This window comes from Microcebus murinus, chromosome 14, assembly GCF_040939455.1.
Source record: "Microcebus murinus isolate Inina chromosome 14, M.murinus_Inina_mat1.0, whole genome shotgun sequence".
Taxonomy (NCBI): Eukaryota; Metazoa; Chordata; class Mammalia; order Primates; family Cheirogaleidae; genus Microcebus; species Microcebus murinus.
Window position 1 is genome coordinate 18,045,289 of NC_134117.1, and position 24,302 is coordinate 18,069,590.

The 24,302-nt window shown below is 52.8% G+C and overlaps 1 long non-coding RNA gene across 1 annotated transcript; it reads left to right on the top strand.

Annotated features, from left to right (window-relative positions):
* Nucleotides 1-5,166: 5,166 nt before the first annotated feature.
* On the top strand, nt 5,167-11,947 carry LOC105874923 (uncharacterized). Its single transcript, XR_001155743.2, has 4 exons — nt 5,167-5,300; nt 10,465-10,652; nt 11,465-11,564; nt 11,779-11,947. It is a non-coding gene; the product is annotated as an uncharacterized LOC105874923 (long non-coding RNA).
* Nucleotides 11,948-24,302: the final 12,355 nt, after the last annotated feature.

Sequence of the window (24,302 nt, forward strand, 5' to 3'; positions counted from 1 at the left end):
CACCTGTACTTGGGGTTTCCCAGGCACTCCTGGGAGGGCACCTGCCTCTCCCCTCGGCCCCCCTCTAATCTTCACAACAGCTTCAGTTTTCCCACGGGGCTTCCGTCCTCTCCCCACGCTCTGGAGCAGCAGGCAGCATGACAGATGACAAATCAGAAGTCATTCTCTCCTGGACAGGTGTGTGCCAGGGCTGGGGGCAGGGCGGGGAGGCTGAGGCTGAGTGGGAGTTCCTAGAAGTCTCTGGGACGCTGGGATGTCGTGGGTCGATGGCTGGAACCCTGTTCTGAGCAATCGGTCAGGCGACCAGAAGCCGTGTGGGTTCCCTCCCCTGCCCAATGCCAGCCTCACTCTCCACGTTAGCCATCGTGAACTTGAGCCACTTTTGTGAACTTCAGCCTCCCTCCCGGATGCAGACTTTGGCGAAGGATTCTCAGGAAAAGACTGGCTTCCCCTGGTTTCAGCCCCGGCCTGGCAGCCCCGACACCCCATTCCGTGACTCCTCTGCCCACTCCCAAGTTTCAGCCCATTCTGCCCGAAGGCTGGTAGGTTTTCAATAGTGTCAACTCCCATCCCCAAACCCAGTGGGAATTTAAAATAAAGTCACCCTCCCAGCTCTGAAACCACAGGAAATATCCTTGTGCCAGCTCAGCGTGTTAAATATCTCCCTGCCTTGTGCCCTCTTAAGACCAAGAGCAAGTTTTATTAAATATAACAGATCATTAAAATAAAATGTTAAATATGAACAGATTACTTACATAAAAGCAGTTTATTTAAAAATAATAGATGTCACTAGAATGCAAGCAGCAATGTAAACTCTGCAAGGGCAGGCGTTTTTGTCTGTGTTGTTCACCAATGTTATCCCAATAGCCTGGACCAGTGTTGGCATACTGCAGGCGCTCAATAAATATGTGTTGAATCAAGTGCTTACTATGTGCCAGGCACTACCTAAGTCCCTTTCAAGACATTGTGAGGCGAGTAATATTATTCCCATTTTACAGACAGAGAAGCTGAGGCACAGAGAAACTAAGTAACTTGCTCAAAGCCACACAACTAGTTACAGGGAGGCTTTGTGCTCAAGCAGCCTGGCCCTAGGGTCCAGGCTTTTGATCACCAAGCTCTATTGCCTCTCTCAACAGAAATACCCTGCGATGGCAGTTATGATATTTCATTGAGCTTTCTTTCTCTATTTATTTAACAATAATTTATTGATATGTGTCTCTCCCATATCCAGACTATGATATCCCTGAAGTCAGGGGGAAGGGGACATATCTCAAATACAGAAAATAATTGATCAAAGTTGATGGAATGGGCCGGGCGCGGTGGCTCATGTCTGTAATCCTAGCACTCTGGGAGGCCGAGGAGGGAGGATTGCTCAAGGTCAGGAGTTCGAAACCAGCCTGAGCAAGAGCGAGACCCCGTCTCTACTATAAATAGAAAGAAATTAATTGGCCAACTAATATATATAGAAAAAATTAGCCGGGCATGGTGGCGCATGCCTGTAGTCCCAGCTACTTGGGAGGCTGAGGCAGGAGGATCGCTTGACCCCAGGAGTTTGAGGTTGCTGTGAGCTAGGCTGATGCCACGGCACTCACTCTAGCCTGGGCAACAAAGCGAGGCTCTGTCTCAAAAAAAAAAAAGTTGATGGAATGAACAAATGGTACTTCCTTCTATCTCTCTGTGTACTGTATACGTCATCCGCCAAAGGCCTTGGAAATGACTCGAGAGGAAGGGAAGAAATGAGGGGTCAGTGGCTAAAAGCACACAGACTCCAGTCTGAAGGACTGGGTTTAAATCCCCATCTCTATCCCTTTCTAGCTCTGTGACCTTGGGCGAGTTACTCAACCTCTTGGGCCTCAGTTTCATCATCTGTTAAATGGGGATAATAATAGCTTCTGCCTACTAGCATTGTTTAAGGATTAAATGAGATAATGCTTGCTCAGTGCTTGGCACATAGTAAGGGCTCCATAAATGGCAGCTGCTGTCACTGCTAATGTGATGCTGGTGTGGCTTCTGCTCGCCTCGTGTCTGATGTGAAGCTGAAGCCTCTCATTAGCCCTTCCGCAGGCTGCAGCCGGCAGCTTGTGGGCAGGTGCCCGCAGCAGGCGTGACCCACTCCTCCCCATCTGTCAGGGTGAATCCTCTGCCACTTCCGGTCAGAGCTTACAGCTTGCTTATTAGGTAAATTAGACGCGACACCTTTCCAAAGACACCCTGGCTCCAAAGCCAGCCGTGACATCTGTGAGGGCTGCAGCTTGCCAGGGATTTGGGAAAGGACGAGTTCTCACTGGCCTCTGGCGCCAGTGGGGTGGGGGTGGGGGGCCCAGAAGAACCCAGTCCTTCCTTCTGGGATCACTGGCTGGCTCCCGTGGTCCTCTGTGGGTCGGATTGCCGGGTGGAATGTAGGACACCCTGGTAAATGTGGATTTCAGACAAACACCAAATACTTTTTCAATATACATATATTCCATGTAATGTTGGGGATATACTTATCCTAAAAGTATTTGGTATTTATCTGAAATTCACATTTTACTAGGCACCCTGTTTGGTTTTTTCCCCCTAAATCTGCAACCCTGTCTCTGGGGCACGTGGTAGCAGGAGGAGAGAGGAAGGTCCGGGTGTGTGAAGGAGCAGGAGGCGGCCGTGGTTGGGCCCAGCTCTCCGGGTGCCCTGGCACGGTTCCCGGGCACCGTGAGCCCCGCTCTGGGCCTCTCGAGTCTGAGGCGAGGCTGCCTGGGGGCCCGCTGGAGGCTACATCCAGAGGGAGGCTCTGCGGGAGGAACAGGGCACCGCCGCCAGCTCACAGTTGTTTGTGCCACACAGGCCCCCCGGGGCACCGGCCCCTTCCTGCTTCACATCCTGGACGGGAGGACCCAGAACAGTAGCACCTTCGCCCGGCGGCGCCGAAACATGGGCCCAGCCGGCCAGGACCCGGGAGGCGGATCTCTCCTGCTACCAGAGGGCCCTCGAGCAGGTGCGGGGCTTGTCCAGTGTCACACGGTGTGCAGGTACACCGAGAACACAGCCTCTGGACATCTCATTCCTGTTCCTCCCTCCCTCTGTGCTACCTTTCTGCGCCCTCAGGGGAGAAGCAGCTGTGGCTGGTGCAACTGTGACCCAGCCCCTCACACTTACAGATTGCAAATTCGACCTCTCATCCTCCCTTCAAATCTCCTCCGAGCAAACTAGAAATCCGGCCCCATCCTGGGTATATTAGTCTTATACCACAGCCTGGGTAGTTAAAACAACAGAACTGGTTTTCTCACTGTTCCGGAGGCTGCACGTTGGTTTCTCCCGAGGCCTGTCTTCTTGGCTTGCACAAAGCGTCCTTCTTGCTATGCCCTACATCCTCATGTGGTTTCTTCTCTGTGCATGTGCACCCCTGGTGTCTCTCTGTGTCCAAATGTCCTCAGTCAGATAGGATTAGAGCCCACCCTAACAGCTCATTTTAATTTAATCACCTCTCTTTAAAGGCCCTATCTCCAAATACAGTCACATCCTGAGGCATGGGGTTAGGACTCCAACAAGTGAATTTTGGAGGGACGCAGTCCAACCCATAATACTAGACATCCCTGCTCTGCCCCTTTTCCTGTGAATCACTAAGTCCTGTTCAAGTCACTTCCCCCGTAGCTCTTGAATCGGCCATGTCCTTCCATTGCTACCCGAGTCAGGCAGGCTTCACCTCCCACCAGAGTCCTGCGCCCGGCTCCCAGCTGGTCTCCACCGCCAGCCCCTCTGCAATCCTGTCTGCACCCAGTGTGGACAAAACAGAGATCCACTCGTGCCAGTCTCTACTTGTCGTCTTATAAATCCATTACTAGCTTCTTACTTTTAGGATCAGAATTGGCTCACAAACCTCTTCGACCTAGCCCTGTACCCCTTCCTGCACTAATCCCTGCCCTGGGCACCCAGACCTGAACTTCTCCTCTCCTTCCATGGATCAGGGGCTTTCTTGCTTCAGGGCTTCGCACATGCTGTTCCCTCTGCCTGACTCACTCCTCCCACCCTGTCCTCCCGGGCTAACCCCTACCTGTCCTACCTGTCCCTCAGACCTCCACCTGGGCTCTGTTTTCTCTAGAAAGCTGCCCCTCATCCCTGCCAACCCTCAGAGTCTGAGGTCGGGGCTCCCCCCCCCCCCCCTGGAACAGTCTGCATTGCAACAATTTGTGGGCGAGTCTGTCTCCCCTGCTGGCCTGTGGCCTCTGTGAAGGCAGGGACATAGTCACCGCACTAGTGACAAGGACCAGGTCCTGGCACACAAAAGGGCTCACTAGTTATGAGCTGTAATTGTCACTGTTGGATTTCTAGGAGACATCAGACTGGAAGCACTGAGGGGCAGAAGGCGTGGGAAGGAGGGGCCAGTGGCAGGTCTTCAGTTCCAGCCACACAGCAGCCCTGGCAATCACGTGTTGCTTTCTAGTAGGGTTGCTGCTCAGGCGCCACCCCAGAGATCCTGACTCTTTGGTTTGAGGTGGGCCTAGTACAGGGACTTTCTAAACCTTCTCCGATATCCCAACATGCTGGTGGGATTGAGAGGCCCTGGGCAGGCCCTAAGTCAGAGACAGGGCCTCAGCTCAGTGAATCCTAGCTGACTGCTGGAAGGATAGGGTCCCCACACGTCCACCCCTGCACCCAGCTTCTCTTCCTGAGGGCTAAGGATGGACAGTCCCCCCCACCCCCGACTTTACATGCCCTCCCCATGGAACCAGTCAAGCAGCCCCCACGTGCTCTGCGGGGAGACAGCCAGACCCAGAGGGAGGAGCAGGGACTGGGGTCCTGGGTGTCCTGCCAGAGCTGGCCCCAGGGGAGTTCAGTTGGTTCAACAAATATTTGCTGAGCACCCAGGCTAGGCTGGGTACTTTGCTGATGGCTGGAGAGACAGAGGTGAATCCGGTGACCAAGTCTGGTTGCCAATCAGTCCCGCCGTGTCCAGCCTCCAGCCGGGGTTCAAAGGAAAGCTGGGTGGGGTGCACAAGTACCACTGGCTGTTGGCACTGCTATCCCTTAAAGCCACCCCTGCTACCACCTAAGAAAAGGGGAAGGTGTCGTCATGTCCCCAGCCCAGCTGCCCTCTGTGTTTCCTATGGCCTAGTGTGGCCAGAGCTGTTCATCATCGCCCCCTGGGAAGCTTGTCAAAAACACAGGTTCCTGGGCTCCGCCCTGGAGATCTGATTCAGAGAGTCCAGCGTGAGGCCCAGTAATCTGCATTTGCAGCAAGCTCCCTAAGGGATTCTGATGCAACTGGTCTCTGATGGTTCCAGCGTGCAGCTGCCTTTAAGAACCACAGCAACCGAATTTCCCAGGTGGGTTTAATGCATTTTGGGGGAAGGAGGTGAGTGAACAGCACAGCTTCCTGGGCTCAGGAGACTTAGCCAGACCTGGCTGTAACTGACTCGCTTCACAATCATCTTCCAGCATTCTTCGAGTACTGGGCTGGGCGATTTGCTTAATCCTCACCTAACCTGGCAAAGCTGGTATCATCCCCACTTCATAGCCCAGAAAAGATCAAATCACTTCCCAAGGTCATAGACCAAAAATGACTAAGTCTGGTTTGGAATCTGAAGTTGCTCGCAGACCCTGGCAGGGACTAACTGTGCAACCCCCACCCCAGCTCTGAGGAATGAAATTGACGCACCGGGAGGGGAAAAGCAAAGTGCTCGGCAGGCGCAGAGAAGGAGGGAGTCATGCTTCGTGGCGGGCAAGCTCCAGAGGAGGTGGCAACACTGGAGCTGGACCTTCTTGATAAATTCAATGTTGGCATCAGAAAAGGGAGGGGAGAGAAACATGCAGTAGGAGCAGCAGGTGGTCTGGTGTGGTCACAGCAAAGGGTGTATGGAGGGACCCTGGGGTGATGGCACAGGCCAGGCAGCTGGGGCCTCTTTACTGGGTGGGCACCGGGAAAGAGCCAGGAGAGTCTGCGTGGGGGACTAACAAGGCCAGGCCAGCTTTACGAAGGTAACTCTGGGGACAGCGGGTGGGCGGATCAGAGCGCTGGGGGCTGAGTTAGGAGATGGCCAGTCTGGGCAGGCATGACGGTGAGTCACTCTGTCCTCTAGGTCAGTCTATCATCTCTAGGATGTAGATCATTGTCCCTTCATCTGGCCCAGGCTGAGGCAAAGATGAAAGAAAAAGGGAGATGGGAGAGTGTTGGTGATCCCCAGGGGGACAGAGGGTGGCCTTGGCAGGTAAGAGTCAGAATTGGGGGGTCCAGGGCCATGTGGCAGTGATGTGCTCTGGCTGGTGACCCTGGTGGCAATGGCTACATGACACAGAGCATCCAGAAAAGATATAGGCTGAGAGTAGGAGGGGTTTAGTTCCCAAGGGGCCTCTGCATCTGAACCCAAACTGAGAGAGAGAGACAGACAGACAGACAGACAAATCCCCTTCTACGACTATCTGAAGCAGAACTTAGCTGCTTCCCCATCTGAACGAGGCTCCATGTACAGAATCCTGTTTCCTGCCCTGAGTCAGCATCTCACGGAGGATTTCTCAGCACCAGCCTCTTCTCCACGGTGGAGGTGACGGCAGGAGCTCGAGTGACAGGCACGTCCTGGCCCACAGGGTCTCTGAGGGTGGCCAGTCCAAACTCCTGCCCCAGCAGGTATCGCTGCAGTGGCCCCTGAGAGAGGGCTGCCCAGCCCCCACCTCACCCATCCCACCCCTGCCCCGTCTCAGTCGTCCTAGTCCTGCTCCACTTTGGGCCAGTGTGTGACCCAGGTCAGCACTTTCAAGCCTCACAGCTGTAGGAAGTGAGTTTTTCAATCCGAATGTTCCTGGCTGAGGAAAGTTAGCCTCAAAGCGTCTACACAACTAGCACACAGAAAAGCGGGATTCACGCCCATGCCTGGCACGCTGAGGGCCAGGCCTGGCCACACTGCATCGTGCATCTCTCAGACAGGGGCTGAGGTGTCCCCTACAGACCAAATATCTGGAGGTCAGGACACCAGGAAGCGTGTTATGTAAGGCAAGGTGTGCGTGGGTGAGCTCATCCAGGAAGTGCTTCCTGGAGGAGGTGGCGTGACTGTGGGGAACAGAGGCCAATCTGGAGGCCTGGGCTCGCTCAGTTCCCAAGAAGAGGGCTTTTCCAGAGGCACAGCCTGACCCTGTTCCCATTCAATGCCTTCCACTGGGACCTCCTGGGGGGAGGGGACAATGACTGAGTGTGGGCTGGGGGAGGGGTTGAGAGGCTGGGCTCCTTCTCCATCTGTGGGTGTTTGGGCCTCACCTGTCTGGAAGAACACACCCTGTCTTGAGACCTTTGATGTCTGTATAAGCCACCTGTTCTTGGAATATTCTGATGTGGCCTTCCCTTCCTGCCCCTGCCCCTCAGGCCCCTACACCCCCGGTGTGGATTGTGTGGGCCTGAGCACCAGGAACGGGTTCAACAATTCCCATTGCTCCACAGCACGCTGGCTTCATGGTGGGAACTCCCCCATTTGGTGGGGAGACCACACCTTTGTTTTATATTCGAGTAACCAAAGGGCCCATTCATCCACATCCCCCAACAAAAGGCTGTAGATCTCAAAGGAGCATGACCTTGACTGTGGAATGCTCTGGCTTTCTTTTCTTTTCTCCCTCTGGTTCCTTTTCTTTTTTTTTTTCTTTCTAACCCTCCTACCTTCTTCCACCCTCCCCAATTCCAAGTGAAGCAACCACTCTAAAGATCTCTCTCCACCAGAGCCGTCGCCTTGCCCAGGCCCACCAGCTTCCCCTGGTATGAGTGACAACAGACGCCCCTGTCTGGGGTGCCCATTCCCCCAGCCACAGCCCATTCACCTCCCTCCCCAGCTGGGGCCGCAATTGTTATTATTATTATTTTTTTTTTTGCTTTTTGGACGTCATCTAATTTTTCCCTTAAATCAAAGTTACACACGAGCATAGATTTCGCAAAGATTTCTCCAAAGTTAGGATGAGCAACTGCAGCCCTGATCCGTCTCCAGGGGTGGCACTTTCAACGCTCGAAACTGATGCTTTGGAACATTCGCTTTCATGTCTCTAAATAACACTTCAGATGGTTTCTTCTTGATCTTTGCAGTTTTAGGCATTTTTTTTCTTAATTTCCTGCCCTGGGAGACGAGGAGTCCTTTCAGCTCTGCTGCAACTCGCTCACCCGCTGCCTCCACCTTCCTGACACAGGAGTACCTCGATGGCAATCTGGGTTATGTCATCATTCAGTCTCGACCTTTTTTAACCGTGTAAACACTATGGCCGGCCAAGCCACGTGGTGGACTAGGATTATTTTTCCCACCTCTCCTTTAAATCTGGGCAGTAACCAGCCCCGGCAGCATCGAGCCTCATGGCCTAGTGCTGGTTTGGCCCACCTGACCCTGGCCACTGACATCACCAAACCAAACCCTCAGCTCCTTCCTGAGAAGCACCTGTGGTCAGGCTAACGGCAACTTTACCGAGAAGACCTGGTCCCAAACAATCACTGGTATCTTCTTGCTTTACGTGTCACGCAGAGGCCACCGATTGGCCACTCTGAGGTGGATTCCGAGTCAGAGTAAGCAGTTTTGGATTCAGCCTCTGCCTCTGTGGCTATGTGACCTTCAGCGAGTTACACATCCCCTTTGAGCTTCAGGTTCCTTATTTGTAAAATGGAGTTAAAGGACGGACCCACCTACTTCATAGGACTGATTGGGACGAAAAGAGATGATAGGTGTAACGCGCTTAGTGCGTGGAAAGGCCAACAAACGGTGGGTGCCGTTGTACTACCGGGTTAATTATCAGCAGTAGGGGTTCTTTAGCAAGTATCCCGGAATGAAGAGACAGCATGCTGCAGAAACGTTCCGGACTTCCGAAGTGGCTTAACGGTCACATGCCCTATCTCCTGAAGAGCCCAGCACACCTCTGAGGGGCAGAGCTGGCGTCTAACACCGTGCCAGCTCACCAGGCCCTGCAGGATGGAGGTGTGGACTGGCAGGATCCCCGGATGCAGGAAAGGGGTTGGTCTTCTCCACTCCACCTCATTCCCGTTGCCATGGCGTCTCATTCTACTAATTCCAATTGTACTTGGGGCGTCATCCTGCAACATGTTAGCCTCAGCTTCCTCTGGCTGCTCCTAGGAGAAGGTTGACCGTCTACTCTTTCTAGTTCCTTTCTTGTTTATTAGAGGGGGCTGTAAGTCAGATAAAATAGGTCCTAATTTTAAGAAATTCAAACAATACGGAAATGTATAAAAGAAAAAAAATAGGCCAGGTGCAGTGGCTCATGCCTGTCATCACAGCACTTTGGGAGGCTGAGGTGGGAGGATCACTTGAGCCCAAGAGTTTGAGACCAGCCTGGGCAACATAGCAAGACCTTGTTTCTTATAAATGAATGAATGAATGAATATATATATGTATGTCTTTTTTCTACCCAAAAGGTAAGTGCTGTTAACAGTTTGCTGTGATTTTCTTTTCTATATTTCAAAATGTGCATGTGTAAATGCATGTGTCTGTAGCATTAGTTCACATACTATATTCAGTTACAGTATATGAACACAAGGTGTGTATGGTAATAGAATGAGATCACACCCTGCCTTCAAGTCTGCGACTTGCTTCTTCCTACAGTAACGTGTCATGGACCACATTCCAGTTTGGTCTAGATACCCTGGCAGCATGCTGTGGATGTTTTTGTGGGTCGCTTTCCATTTTTACCAGGAAAAGCAGTCTTGTGATGAACATGCTCTTGCGTATACCTTTTCGAATTTGTGCTAATATTTTATAGAACAGAGTCCTAGAAAGTAGGTTTCTACAGAGTGAAGATGAGGACAGCGGTTCAGCAGTGACTCTTCTGTGCCCTCTCTAGCCCCTCGGCCCCCACTCCAGGAAAATGACCCTCCCTAGGTCCCCTAGTCCCCCCTCCCTCAGCTCGCCACCCCTCCCAGGACACGTCTAATGGGTTGAGGCTGGGCAACTCAAATGTCTCGTGCACGCATGTGGCTGAAATCATCGAACCTGCCTTCGCTGTTGGTTCTCACAGGAGACAAAACGGATTCAGCCGTTTGGGATTTCAGGGTACACATCCTGGGTTCAGCCCATGCGTGAGCCTGTGTCGTGTGTCCACCTCGTACCTCGTATGAGGCGAAAACTGCCTGCAGATGAGAAATGACTACTTTTCCTGCCCTTGGCCTTTTCACAGAGCTCCCAGTTTCAGAAAATGAAGAAACCGAAACCCAGAGAGGGAAGTGGCCTACTCAGGGCCTGCCCCTTGCCGCCGGGTCAGGCTGGGTTTCTTGGACCCAGGGCAGGTGGGGACAGGGGTGGGGAGGTGGAAGTGGGTCACAGAGGTGGCCTATAAGAGGCCACGCACAGGAGGGGCCGGAGCCAGCATCATTTCCATTTCCCAGACTGTCGGACTCCTAAACCTCCCCTGTCCTTCCCCCCTTGACCTCTTTGAAAGTCTGAGATCTGGGCTGCAGCTCTCAGGTTTGAGGTCACCATCAGCTCCCCTCAGAGAGCAATTCCACAAAGACTCTTCTTCCAGGAGAGCCCAAACCTGAAGTCCCCTCCCCAAGGCTGGAGGCCTGGCCTCCCCTCCACATACAGCCAGTGAGACTTGCAGGCAGCCGGACGGGTCCACGTCCCACAGGGTTGGAACCGTGCACCTCTGGCCTCCACACTGCTTGGTGGGCAAACCTGGTGACTTCTCAAAGATCACACAGGATCCGAGTGGTAAGAAGAACACTCATTCCCTCCTTCCCCACCTCCTGCAGCCTGTCCTCTGGGGAAAGGAGCCAATGCCCCTCTGGAGGGGCCTAAAGGGCTGGAGCTAAGGGGACACCCACCTGGGCCCCCACCCAAGCCCACCCTCTGCCCCACGCAATGGGAGACTTCCCGGACAGGGCTTTCCTCCTGGGGACTCCAAGCTCCCTCCAAAACCCAGCCTGGTTGCTGGGCACCGGCGACAAAGCACTTCCCACAGGCCCAGCCCTTGCCGGGGACCAGAACGATGATCCCCCAGGGAGAAGCCCCATTCCCCAAGGCCAGCTCAGGGGGTGGGGGCCAGCCTCGTGTGGCTGCTGGTGTGGCTTCGTGCTTGGAACAACTGTCAGGAAATGTGGACACCTCCTTGGGCACAGGGCCTGCTTTGGTCTCTCACATCTTTGGAAAGGGCGGGCTCCCCAGGCAAGGAGGGAGCCCCGGAGAGAGCCCTCTGAAGGAGGGGAGGGTCCAGCGGCCACCAAACCCAGCTCAGCCCCAGCTCCATCCCACTCTGCCTGTTTTGGGCATGATTCCTGCCCCCCTGGGCTGGCCGGGGCGCCTCTCTGCCTTGTAGCATGTGCACCTGCCCTTCCCCAGGCTGTTCTGTAATTTTTAGTATTTTTTATTTTTTTCCCTGATAACAAAAGCAGAACAGGCTTATTATTTATAAAAAGTGACCAAAACGTCCAAAATAGAGGTGAAAGCCAGCCCTTATCCCAGTCCCAGATATACAGTGTGGTATGTCGGGCTACACAGGCTGATCTGCAATTCACTTCTTCAAGGCGGTCCTTTGAAACCAAAACTGATCATGTCACTGCCACGTTTGAAGGACTCCAGTGGCTTCCTACAGCTCTCAGATGAAGAGCACTTTCCGTTCGTTGGGTACGAGCCCCTGCCTGCCTCTCTGCCCTAGAGCCGCCCCATCCCAATCACAGGCCTTCTCTCAGGCCCTTGTCCTCCTGTCCTCCCTCCCTCCTTCTCTCCTTTCTTCTCTCCTTCCCCCCACGCCCTCTTTTTACCTTCTGTCTTTGCATGGGCTGAATCCCAGTTCCCACCTGGAATGCTGTTCACCTGGTAAACTTCACTCTTCTTTCAGATCCCAAGTTACTCCTTCGGAGAAGTTTTGCTTCCCAAGACCGTCCAATGCAAAGCCAAGTAATTGAAGACCAACTACTTCAAGGAGGAGTGGCTCTTTTTCATTCACCATTCTCTCCCAGTGTCTGGCACGTGGTGGATGTTCAATAAATACTTGTTGGATGAATGGACTTGATAGGTACTAATTATCTGATTGCTTCCATGAGCCAGCACAATGCTGGGTATGGGAGAACCCAGTGGAATAATGAAACAAATGCAGGTTCTGAAAGGCTGGGGGGTAGTAGGCCAGGGATGAGGCAGGTGGGGGGTTGGGTAAGTGCTAGAATATCATTTCAAAGGGCTACAGGGACATAAGTTTTGAGGTACCTTTGTGATGCGGTTAAGTCATTGCCTGATGGTGTTTAATCTTGCTGTTAAATACAGACCCTGAAGAGAGGGGTCCTTTGCTTCTATTTTTTGTCTCTCCCTCCCTGGACTCCTTGGCCTCCCTTTTAGCGTTTAGGCCAGGCCAGATGTCTATGGCATGTATGTTAAAGGGTTGGATGAATGGATAAATGGATGGATGGATAGATGGATTGGATGGATGGATGGATTGACTATAGGATTGGATGGATAGATGGATAGGTGGATTGGACGGGTAGACAGACGGACAAATGGATGGGAAGATGGATGGATTTGATGGATGGATGGATATATGGTTTGAATGGATGGAGAAATGGATGAATGGATAGATTAGATGTGTGAATGCATTGGATGGATGGATGGACTGACAAGTAGATTGCATAGATAGAATGATAGGTGGATTGGATGGATGGATTAAGAAGTGGGTTGCATGGATAGAATGATAGGTGGATTGGATGGATGGATTGAGAAGTGGGTTGCATGGATAGAATGATAGGTGGATTGGACGGATGGATGGATGGATTGGATGGATGGGTGGATTGAATGGATTGATGTATGAAATGGATGGATGAATAGATGAATGAAAGAGCTAAGAGCTAAAAAAGCTGGCAGGGCCTCAGAGATCTCTTATCCACTCTCTGATTTTTAAAATGAGGAAACTGAAGTCTGAGAGAGTTGGAGAACATCTTTAGTCATTTCCTCTCTTTGAGAATTTGTATTGAATTCTTCTCCTCAGTATATAAACATGTTGAAATATCCTCCACCCCAAACAAAACAAAACATCTCTTTCCAACTTCCCTACAATCTTTCCTATGAGCTATGACTTCCCCCTTTCCTTTCACTGGCAACCTACTTGAAGGTCTTATAAAATTCACTGATTGGACTTCATTGTCTCCCACCACCCCAACCCTGACCTCTTATCTTCTGGCTTCCATCCACATCACCATGGCAACAGCTCTGAAGTTGCCACTTGCCAGGGACCTTGTAGGCCTTGATCCCATCCTTGGCCCCAGGCAGTGTTTGGCATTGTCACCAAATCTTCCCTGAAACCCTGAGGCACTGCTCTGCACCAGGGCCACTCTCTTCCTGTTCAGAAGGCTGCTCTCTTCTGGAATCTTTAATGGCATCTCTTCCTCCCAGCACCTTCAACCATAGTTCTAATCTCACCCTCTCTTTGCTCTCATTCTGTTTTCTGTCAATATTACTGAGTGCCTCTGGGTGCCAGGCACCATGCTGGGCTCTTGGCTGCATCGCCTTGTGTAACCTTTGTGCTGACCCTCTGATATAGGTATCTGTGTCATCGGTACTTTACAGGTGGAGAAGCTGAGACCTCCTTCTGGAGCTCTAGACTTGCTCTTGCAAAGTCCCTGACGAAATTTTTTCTTAGATATCCTTCCAAAATCTCAAAGCCAGATTTTTCAGATTTTTGCTAGGCTGAACTTTTCAGTCTATGCTCAAATGCCTGCAAGTGGCTCCCAGGTCCCCAGTGACCTGGGTGCAAATTCTTCCCTGTCACCCTCAGGCTCACCTGCAATGTCACACCCTATTCTTGCCCCCATCTGGTCTCCCAGATATCCTCTTGTCCCCTCCTGCTTCTGCCCCTCTGTCTGTATGTTCTGAAAGAGTCCAGTGTTCCCTGCAGCTCCACCTCTGCTCAGAGATGACCCTCCCTGGATGTCCCTCCTTCGTGACCCTTTGATCCCCAGAAATCCTTTGTATCTAGAAAATAGGCTGGCAGGAAATGTTCTAAATCAGCAGCGGTTACCTCAAGTTGCAGGGAGGGAGTGACTTTTATTTTCTTATCTGTTTACTGTTTTCCCAATTTCCCATAATGAGTATGTTTCTCTTTATAATCAGAAAAGAACTTGTTAAAATAATTTCAAAAATGAATCTTATTTATCCACCCCACCCACTTCCTCCTTCTACCCTTTCTGTAGCATTGTTCACATGAGGGCTCTTCAAGGTCCTGGTGGGGCTGCCTTCACTACCTGAGAGCCAGGCATTTACTTGTACACTATGAGGCCCTTATTCCACCCAGTGCCATGGGTGCGCGGGGCATAGCAAGCGCAGGAGGAACAAAGATAAATAAACATATTCACAAGACTGTTCCTCAAAGGAGCCAAAGACTGGAGACCCATCAGTGTCGATTACTAAGGGCCTGTTTAGACACTTTCTGAGTGGGTATAGGGGCTTGCCCAGAGCCATTAGAAACAGACATAGAGCCCAGCTGCCAATAGGAACCAATTTTCAAAATATGGCATTAAATAAAAAATAAAAGTTCCAAAAAATGTATACAGTATGTTCCCTTTTTAAAAGCAATTAAAGGAGGCCCTTTAATTAAAGGTGGCCCACACCTGTAATCCTAGCACTCTGGGAGGCCAAGACAGGTGGCTTGCTCGAGGTTGGGAGTTCAAAACCAGCCTGAGCAAGAGCGAGACCCTGTCTCTACTATAAATAGAAAGAAATTAATTGGCCAACTAATATATAGAGAAAAAATTAGCTGGGCATGGTGGCACATACCTGTAGTCCCAGCTACTCGGGAGGCTGAGGCAGAAGGATTGCTTGAGCCCAGGAGTTTGAGGTTGCTGTGAGCTAGGCTGATGCCAGGGCACTCACTCTAGCCTGGGCAACAAAGTGAGACTCTGTCTCAATAATAATAATAATAATAATAATAAAGCAATTAAAGGACATGCACATACACACACATATGTACTTGTAGGTACACAGAGTATCTTTGGTAGGATAACCCCAGCCTGGTGGTAGCAGTTGCTCTGGGGAAGGGCTGATGGGACAGAGAAACTGGATAAAGGGTTCAGAGGAGGGATGAGCCTTCCTTCTGTTCAGTTTTAAAAACTGTTTGCATGTACCTTTAATAAAAGAAAACAAACAAAAAAACCCCAAAGTGCTTACACAATAGAATTGAAGTAACCTACACAGGAGCCATAGCTATTAAGTAGGAGGACCCCCCCCCAGGCACCTGGTACCACTCTCTGTGGCTTCCCCTTTCCCCTCCCCTCTGTTGGACACTTCCTGGGGGCGGCAGGGAGCAAACGAGACCCCCCAACCCATCCCTGCAGACAGAGTCTAGACCCTATTCCACAAGGACCCTTGTGCACTGAGGCCCCATGAGATGGTCCCTGCAGGGAACCCGGGCCCAGAGCTGGGGACAGATTCCTCCCCACATCCTCACATCCAGCTCCTCCCTGGTGCGGGCAGGTCATCACAGGCCTGTCAGCACAGGGTGATTTGCCACACCCTCCTGGGGCACATTTCTCAGGGTGGGGAGTGCCAGCTGACACCACGGTGGTGACTCAGCACCTTGGCAGCTGCTCTTCCAGAGGGAGAAGGCTGGCTGGCGCGTGCCAGGTGCGGTGGGCGGGCCGTGGTGGGAAAGACAGCGGTGACCAGGCTTCTCCACTGGCAACGACACCCCAGGCGTGGCCTGAGGGCTCTGGGGTCCCTTCTCAGGGATCAGGGACTGGCATGAGCACAGCCTACCAACCAGAGAGGAAATTGTCATCAACAATAATAATTATTTACATTTCTTGGCAGCCTTTTAGCTAGGGATCTCAAAGTACTGAAAAACCCAGATACTGTTTGCAGAATGAGTATTTGCCCGGACCAAGAGCTCAGTGGTCAAAGCTGAGGCCAGCCAAACCCTTCCAGCACAGCCCTTCCTGCTCCCAAATGGGGCCCACACACCCAGGCCGGGGTGCCTGGCTTTGTTCCTGCCACCCTCTGGCTCAGCCACAGACACTGAAGGTCATAGACAGTTTGTCACCCACAACCAACCAATGACCAGAGCCACCTGAGCAGGCTCCCACCCTGTGAGTGGCCCACCTGGGTGGCCAGGCTGGGGATGGGGGTGTATAGAGGGAACCCTGGCCTGGGACTCAGTGGGCCTGGGTTGTCACTGCTGTGGCCACTTACCGAACTTACGTAGTTCTTCTCCCACCAGTGCCTCAGTTTCTTTATCCAATAAAGGGTGTTTGGAATCCCCCAGAGCTGCAAAACGTGCTAAACAACAAATTGGCCTTTTTCAATGAGCTTTGTGGCTTTTGTAGAGGCTCAATTTAAACATGATTTCCAAAAGATATTTTAAACCACCTGAATGTTCGTACTGAGCAGCAGCACGCACATTTAGAAGCAATACGTGATTTTCACCTGCTGGAGCCCACTTGTGTCCACACTGATTTCGTAATAACGCAGCAACCTGGTGGGAACTTGAACTTAGAAAATAAACTTCAATGAATGGAGTGCAGCTTTGATCAACTGTGTACGTTGGGGCCCTGTGCCCTCTCAAGTGTCGTTCAGAAAAAGGGTTCTGTTTCTAAAAGGGTCTGGACAGGCACTGGGCTCAGTCACCAGGAAGAAAGACACAGAGCAGGGGCACAGCCAGCATGTTGCTGCTGAGTGACTTCTGTGTCCCACAGCTGCGTTGGGGCATTTTCTCAGCAGACTGTAGAACATCTTGAGGTCTGAGCTCTGGGCCAAGGAGTGCCGCAGATGGGCAGAGATTTGCGGAGTCAGTTCTGGAAGTCACCGGCAGGTGAGAGGTACTGGCCTGATGCGGAAGAGGTGGGGTCTGTTTCAGTGCTGGGGCAGGAACCGCAAAGCCTCACAGGTGCTGCCTGCCGGGGATGAGAAACAAATGCTAATAACTGGAATCCTATGCGGCCCAGTCCTGATGTGCCGGGTGCCGTGAATGCACCTGTGCACCTGTGAATGCATTTGTCCCTCACATCTACACAAGGAGGGTGAGCCTCGTTTTACAGGTGAGGAAACTGGGGCACAGTTGGTTTGACACCCCTCAAAACCCCCAACTAGTGAGTGACAGTGCTGGACACCACCCCGAGTCCGCACTTTTTTTTTTTTTTTTTTGAGACAGAGTCTCGCTTTGTTGCCCAGGCTAGAGTGAGTGCCGTGGCGTCAGCTTAGCTCACAGCAACCTCAAACTCCTGGGCTCAAGCAATCCTCCTGCCTCAGCCTCCCGAGTAGCTGGGACTACAGGCATTCGCCACCATGCCTGGATAATTTTTTCTGTATATGTTAGTTGGCCAATTAATTTCTATTTATAGTAGAGACAGGATCTCGCTCTTGCTCAGGCTGGGTTCGAACTCCTGACCTCGAGCAATCCGCCTGCCTCGGCCTCCCAGAGTGCTAGGATTACAGGCATGAGCTACTGCGCCCGGCCAGCGAGTCTGCACTTTTAACAGGGACCCCCAGGTGATGCAGGTAATTCTGATGCAGGTGGTCCATGGACTCCTCTCTGAGAAATACCTCCCTACGCCGTGCTGGGTGCAGGTGCCAGGACGCAGACTGACGAGCTGGTGGCTCTGACTGGCACAGGTCTCCCCGTCAGTACCTGCTCTTCACTGGCTTTTTACCTGTGAGGTGGCTCTGGCTGCACAAGGTCTTAGAGGAGTCTCTGGGCACCTGACATGGGCACGCCCCTGCCCCTTCCTTCCCTTCCATTCTCCCGTCAATAAAGGGGGCTTGGACTTGATGTCACGTAAGTTCCCTTCCTGCTCTGACTCCTGCGAATCAGTCGCCGGCCTCTGTGACCTGGGTGCCAGCCAGGAGCTGAGAGCTCAGGTCTCAGAGTGGCTGAGGGGCTTGCCCGAGTCAAACAGTTATTTAGCAAGTGGTGAGGCTGCCTTCAACCAGGCTGCTGGCTCCAGGGTGTCCACAGCCTTAATTTCCTGTCCCCGAAAGCAGGGCCATGGGAATGGTCCGTCCAGGCACAATGAGAGGATGTATCGTCCATAGAAAAATTACAAACAATAACAAACCGAACAGCAGCGATGCACCAGCAATTCTAATCAACGGCAGTGACAAACTCCTCCTCCCAAAGGGTGGGCCGCTCCCACCCCCCACCTTGGTGTGCCACCCACCGCCCCTCTGCCACGCTGTCTCCTGGGCCTTTGTGAGTGACTGCCATGCAGGGCGGCTTCTCGGAGGAAGAAGAGGAAGGGGCCTTGGTTGGGGTCGGGGGTTCCTGCCATGTGGTCCCCATCCAGCCACACTAGCTGTGACAAAGTTACACAAGAGGATGTGGTCTGGGTGACTAGAGAGCTCATTTACCTCCGGCTAAAAATAGGTGTGTTCCCTGCAGCAGGTGGGTGACTCAGCAAGCCTGAGGAAAGCTTCTAGGTGGAGGACACATGGTGCCTGCTGGCCCTGGTTTCCCCCAGGTGCCAGGACAACAGGAAGGGGCTGACGACAGAAATGTGGTGTGTATTTCACACCCCTTCCTGGGCCCGATAACTTTCTCCTGCCCCCTGCTCCAAACTCACCGTTCAAAAGCCATGACATTGCTGGGCCAGGCCAAGTCAGAGCCACATGGCCAAGGTACCAAACTGGTGGCCGCTTTCTCCCAGACCTTAAAGAGAGAGGCGAGAGAAGGAGCGTGCGGGTGCCTGCATGTGTGTGCAAGCACGTACATGTGTTGGTGTGCGTGCACACTCGTGCATGTCCACAGTTGGTGGGGAGATAAATAGGTCACACAGCACCTACACAGGGATCTAGCCCCGTTTCTGACCGCCCCGGCCACTGCCCGCATGCAATGGGCCGGCTGCTGGTGCTCTGACCATTCTCTGTGGTGCTCTATGCCCCAGGAAATGAAAAATCCTCCCTTCTCCCCATCTCAGACTCTTCAGGAAACAAGCGCAGTCCTGGCCATGTAGAGACACCTCCAGAGGTTCAAAGGAAGCTGAGGAGTGAGGCAATAATTTGGAGAATTCAGCCCCACCTCAGGCAGATTGATGTAATGGGAAGAGGCAGAATTGGGCACCAGGAGACCTAGTTTCTACTCCTGGCTCTGCCACTCATCGGCAGCAAGTCCATTTTCTTCTCTGCTCTATAGTTTCTCCTCTGTTTATCCATTTTTTAATTTGTTTAACAAATATGTATTAAATGCATCTTGGGCCATATACCTGTGCATGCCATGCTAAATACAGGAAAATAACAACTATGGAAGATTGAAAATGCCCAGGAAGACTTCACACCCCTCCTCCCCAACAAAAATTGGCACCATTGGCCAGGTGTGGTAGCTCACACCTGTGATCCTAGCACTCTGGGAGGCCGAGGCGGTGGATTGCTTAAGGTCAGGAGTTCGAAACCAGCCTGAGTAAGAGTGAGACCCCCCCCCCATCTCTACTAAAAATAGAAAGAAATTAATTGGCCAACTAAAAATATATAGAAAAAATTAGCCGGGCATGGTGGTGCATGCCTGTAGTCCCAGCTGCTCGGGAGGCTGAGGCAGGAGGATCGCTTGAGCCCAGGAGTTGAGGTTGCTGTGAGCTAGGCTGATGCCAGAGCACTCTACCCAGGGTAATGGAGTGAGACTCTGTCTCAAAAACAAACAAACAAACAAACAAACAAAACTGGCACCATTTCTCCATCCCTCGATTTTGGACTGATCTTGTAACTGGCTTTGAGGAATGCTGTGAAGGTGACCCTTTACTTTTGCGCTTGCCCTCTTGGAACCCAGCTGCCGCATGAGGAAGCCTGAGCCAGCCTGCTGGAGAGGCCACACGGGATAACCAAGGTGCCCTGGCCAACAGCCAGGCAAGTGAGCTGGGCGGTGGAGAGCCCCAGGCCCCAGCCTACTGACCAAAAATATGACCGTGAGCCCAGCCAAAACCACCACCTGGGGCAGAAACAAGCGCCCAGCTGAGCCTGGACCAATTCGTCAACCCACAGAACTATGAGCAATTAAATGGTTGTCGTTTTAAGCTACTATGTTTGGGGCTGGTTTGTTTTGAATACAATTAACATTTATTGACCATTTCCAAGGTGCCAGGGATAACATTCAATGTTTTACATGTAGAATCTCATTCGTTCCTCACATCAACCATGTGAGGCAGGTATTACCATTTTAATTTCCATTTTACAGATGAGAACACTGAGGCACAGGAAGGAGGAGCAACGTGCTGAAGAGCAAAGAGCTGGTGAGTAGGGAGCTGGGATTTGAGGGCAGCAAGTCCGAGCTTCAGAGCCCATACTGTTAGTCAACCGCTACCCTACATGGGCCCAAACAGACTTGGCTCTTGCCCCCTCACCGTTTATAGTCTAGGCGTGAGACTGGCATTCAAGAAGCACAGAAATGAACATACAAGCACAAATGGAGTCAGTGCTGTGAAGAGGACGTGTGCTGCGGTGAGTTCACAGGAAAGGCCTCGGGGAGAGCCGGGGCGGATGGGCCATGGCTGTGTGAGCCGTGAGCCGGGGCAAAGGAAGGGTCTGCATGAGAGTGTGGTTTTCCACCTTCGGTCATCACAGTCGTCCCCTGGAGAACCTGCTAGAAATGCAAATTCCTGGGCCTCATTCCCCAGAGATTCTGATTTTTCTAGAACCACCCCTCAATATTCTGGTTTGGTGGGTTTGGTTGGTTGGGGGCCTGGAAGTCTTTTTTGTCTTTTTTCGACAAGCCCCACAAGTGATCTCTGTCACCAGGGAAATTCGCGCAGCACAGCTCAGTAGCGTCACGGGAGGGGGAGGTGAAACGTCGCAGCTGCCCCACGCTGAGGTCATGACACAGCTGGTCTGGGGTGCGTAGTTTAAAAAAGCTCCTCGGGTGGTTCTAATGTGCACCTAGGGGTGGGAACTGATGCTAGAAGATTCTACGAGGTCCCAGACTGCTTTTCTCTAGCTCTTTGGAGACACCAGGGTTACCTGGTGCTTATTAAGCCTTCCCTTCAGCCTGCGGAGGCAGGCGCAGAACTGAGCCTGAGGGACCCTCGCTCAGAGACCAGACCCTGATTGAGCGGCCCCAGTAGACCCCTCCTCATGGTGTCCCCTCCCAGAAAATGTCCCCAGGGTTTCCCCACAGGCTCCCCATGGTTTCCCAAGTTCCCTCTAATTTGTATTTTAAAATAGAGAGTTCCTTATTTAATGGCAGGGAGAAAATGACCACTGTCCGCAAGTATTTGCCGTCCTCTAGAGCCCGAGAAGGCGGCCCCTTCATTTTATTCTTTCTCCGACACCCCTGCTCTCGGGGTGCAGATTCCCCAGTCCCTGGAGGATGACGGCATCTGTGACGGGGCGCATGAGAAGAAGCGTGTGGCGCACTAGCGATGTCCCGGCTGGCCTCCTGCTCTTCTTCCAAATAAGGCGGGAGGGCCACCGGGCTCCTCCCGGTGCAGCTTGATTTAGACCAGAGAGTGTGAAAGAATCCACTCCTGGCCTGGGGCCTGCCAGCCCTGGGCCTGAAGAGAGCTGGCTGGAGGCGAGGGCAGAGAGAGGAGGGACTGGCCCAGAGAGGGACGCGGTCCGGGTCTGAGCCGGGACAGGCGGCGTGTTCACAGCGCATGGCTTCCTGGGCGCTGGTGTGGTTAGTGGTCACCACGTGGAGGACCGATACTGATACGAGAACAAAGTTCACAGTGGGGCCTGGGACACAACAGGCATTCTCTAAAGGAGTTTTCATTCCTCTTCTTTGGGACAGACACAGGGATGAACTTGACACAGGCTGGGTGGGCAGGAAGACAAGGCCCCAGGGAAAGATCCTTCTCTGGGGGCTGGGACAGACCCCGTAGCTGTGGCCTAGCCCGGAAGGCCGGCCCTCTCAGGAGACCCCCGGAGCCGAGAGGTCAGGCCTGCCCACTTCTCCCTCACACATGAGGACCCTCTGGGCCGGCCCCGGGGGAACAGCGGGCTGTACATGACGCACATGGCTGCCCAGAGGCGGGCATGGCCGGGGAAAGGGGAGAGGCCTGAGCAGCGAGAAAGGAATGAGGAGAACGAGGCACTGACTCATTCCCAGGCTCCTGCTCTAAGAAGGAAAAGGACTTGTTTGGGGGTGGGGTGCAGCTGGAAGGAAGCCAGGCCAGAGGGTGCAATGAGAAATGAAGAGGCCTCTTAGCTCAGGGATCATTTATCCCGGGAAGTGGCCAGTTTTTTTAAAAAAACAACTTGATTGGTGGTCTCTTCTTTCTTCTAACCCATCCTTCTAACTGGGAGCAATAGGAGGAGACCCCGAAGGCCGATCAGGCAGCCCCTCTTGAGTTCTGCACATCCAGCCTGGGCCAAGCCTGTGGGCACCGTCTGTCCAGACAGGACTAAGCTGGGACTCAGAACGTGCCTGGCCAGAGCCAGTGTTGGCCACTGTGCTTGGTTCTCTCACCCCCTTTCTCTACTCCCCACCCACCCCTACCCCGACAAGCCGAGTATGGACTGTGTCCGGGACAACTTTTTCTACATAGAACAAATAGATCTAAATAGTACAAAGGCGCTTCTGGGCGAGTGGTGGGCGGCCTGGGTATCTATTCGTATGAGTTAATTTGCATGGGGTTGGATAGGCCTCTGAGGAGGAAGTTTGGTGAGAGGGAAGGGGTGGGGTAGGGAGAGAAGCAAGGGGCCCAAATGTGACTCTCTGTAGTGCCAGAATTGTGGTTGCAAGTGAAAGAAAAACTATTTTTTTTTTTTTTTTTTGCTTAATGCAAAAATGGAATTTATTGATCTTGGAACTGAAGTTCGAGGGGTATGGTTGGTTTCAGACAAAGCTTGATCAGGGCTCTCAACAATGTCACCAAGACCTGGTGTTCCCTGTGGTTCTTTGGCTCAGCAGTTCTCCAGGCAACAGCTCTATCACAGGCTGGTTCCACCCCATGGGAGCAAGGTGGATGCAGAAGCTCCAGGCCTCACACCCTCTCACCAGGGTGAAGACCAGTGCATTTCTCTGTTAGCTCAGACTTCTGGAACTGAGTTTCATTGGCTCTGCCTTTGGTCATATTCCCATTCCTTAACCAGGGACTATGGCAGAGGGATGGAGTACACTGATGGCAGGGTCGTGATCTCCACCCCGGACCCAAGTGTATGGGAAGGGGATGTGTAGATGGGGCTTGGTCATGGTGGTGATAGAAGCAGCTGCCCTGGAATCATAACCTGAGCTGAGGCTGCTATTGCAAGTGAGAGAATGGGGGCAGGCTGACCCGCTCACTGCCTTAGAGAGAGGGCTGCACGGAAGACCTGGAGGGGCTTCTTTGGGGCCTGGGTTGCAAACTGGGACACAAGTTAGGGAGAGGAGGCTTCTGTCCATTTCAGGTCAGAGCACAAAGCCATTTTGCGGTGGTGAGGACTGAGATGCCGCCACCCTGGGCAGCACCAGGGATCGTACCCTGAGTAGAGAAGCGGAGACCTCCTGGAGCACCCAGGCGGGGGGAGAGGCAGGGCCCCGCCTCAGCTGCCCAGGACACAGCAGACACCAACAAGAGGTAGAGTGGAAGCAGCATCGGCAGGTTGGCTGTGGGCACTTACAAGAAACCCAGGGGACTGGCAGAGATGACTTGGGCAGACTGTGTCACTGAGTCAACCCAGGTCCCAAATCAGAGATGAAAGCAGCAGCCCACACCCTGCATGGGCAAATGAGCTGACTTTGATGGAAAGAACGTCAGGCTGGGAACCCAAAGTTCAAATTCTGGTCCTTGCCACTTGTTGGCAATATGACTTTGGGCATGTCATTCTCCCTTCCTTGGCCTTCCTTTACTCCTCTGTAAAATGGGAGTGATACCACCCACCTCAAGAGTGGAGGTAGGGATCTGGTGAGCCTGGGTGGGTGAGAGCGATGGGGAAGGGCTCATGCGCTGCCCTCCCTATCCTGGTCGCCAGAGGCCTGGCCCCAAGGGCCATGCATTTGTGTCCCGGAGGCAGCCACATCATAAGGAAAAGCAGAAAGATGAACGAGCCCTGCATGTGCCCTGCGGAAGCTGGTCGTGGAGGCCTTGGGGACAGCCAGGAATGTGGGCAGCTCTCTGCTACGACACTCCCTTCCCTGCCACTGAATCAGAGGAAGGGACTCAGGATGGCAGGTTCTACCAGTTATGGAGAGGGGGAAGAGAGGGCTAAAGGGAGAAGGAAGACGGACAAACAACAAACACACCCACTCCTTCCACAAACAGCCCCCTCCTACAGGCCAGGCTCAGATGCAAATCAAGGCTGGGGAAAGAGGAGTCTCCTCCTCAGCCCTGAGCCCTAGCCCTGCGCCCACTGGCTCCGCCCCCTCTTCCTCCCCTGGCCTCGCCCTAGGGCCCACACAGCAGGGCCCTCTGGGCAGGAATTGCATGTTCTCAAATGCATCTGGTCGCAGGGACCCAGGCCTCCTCCAGCCTCTCTGGGTAGCTC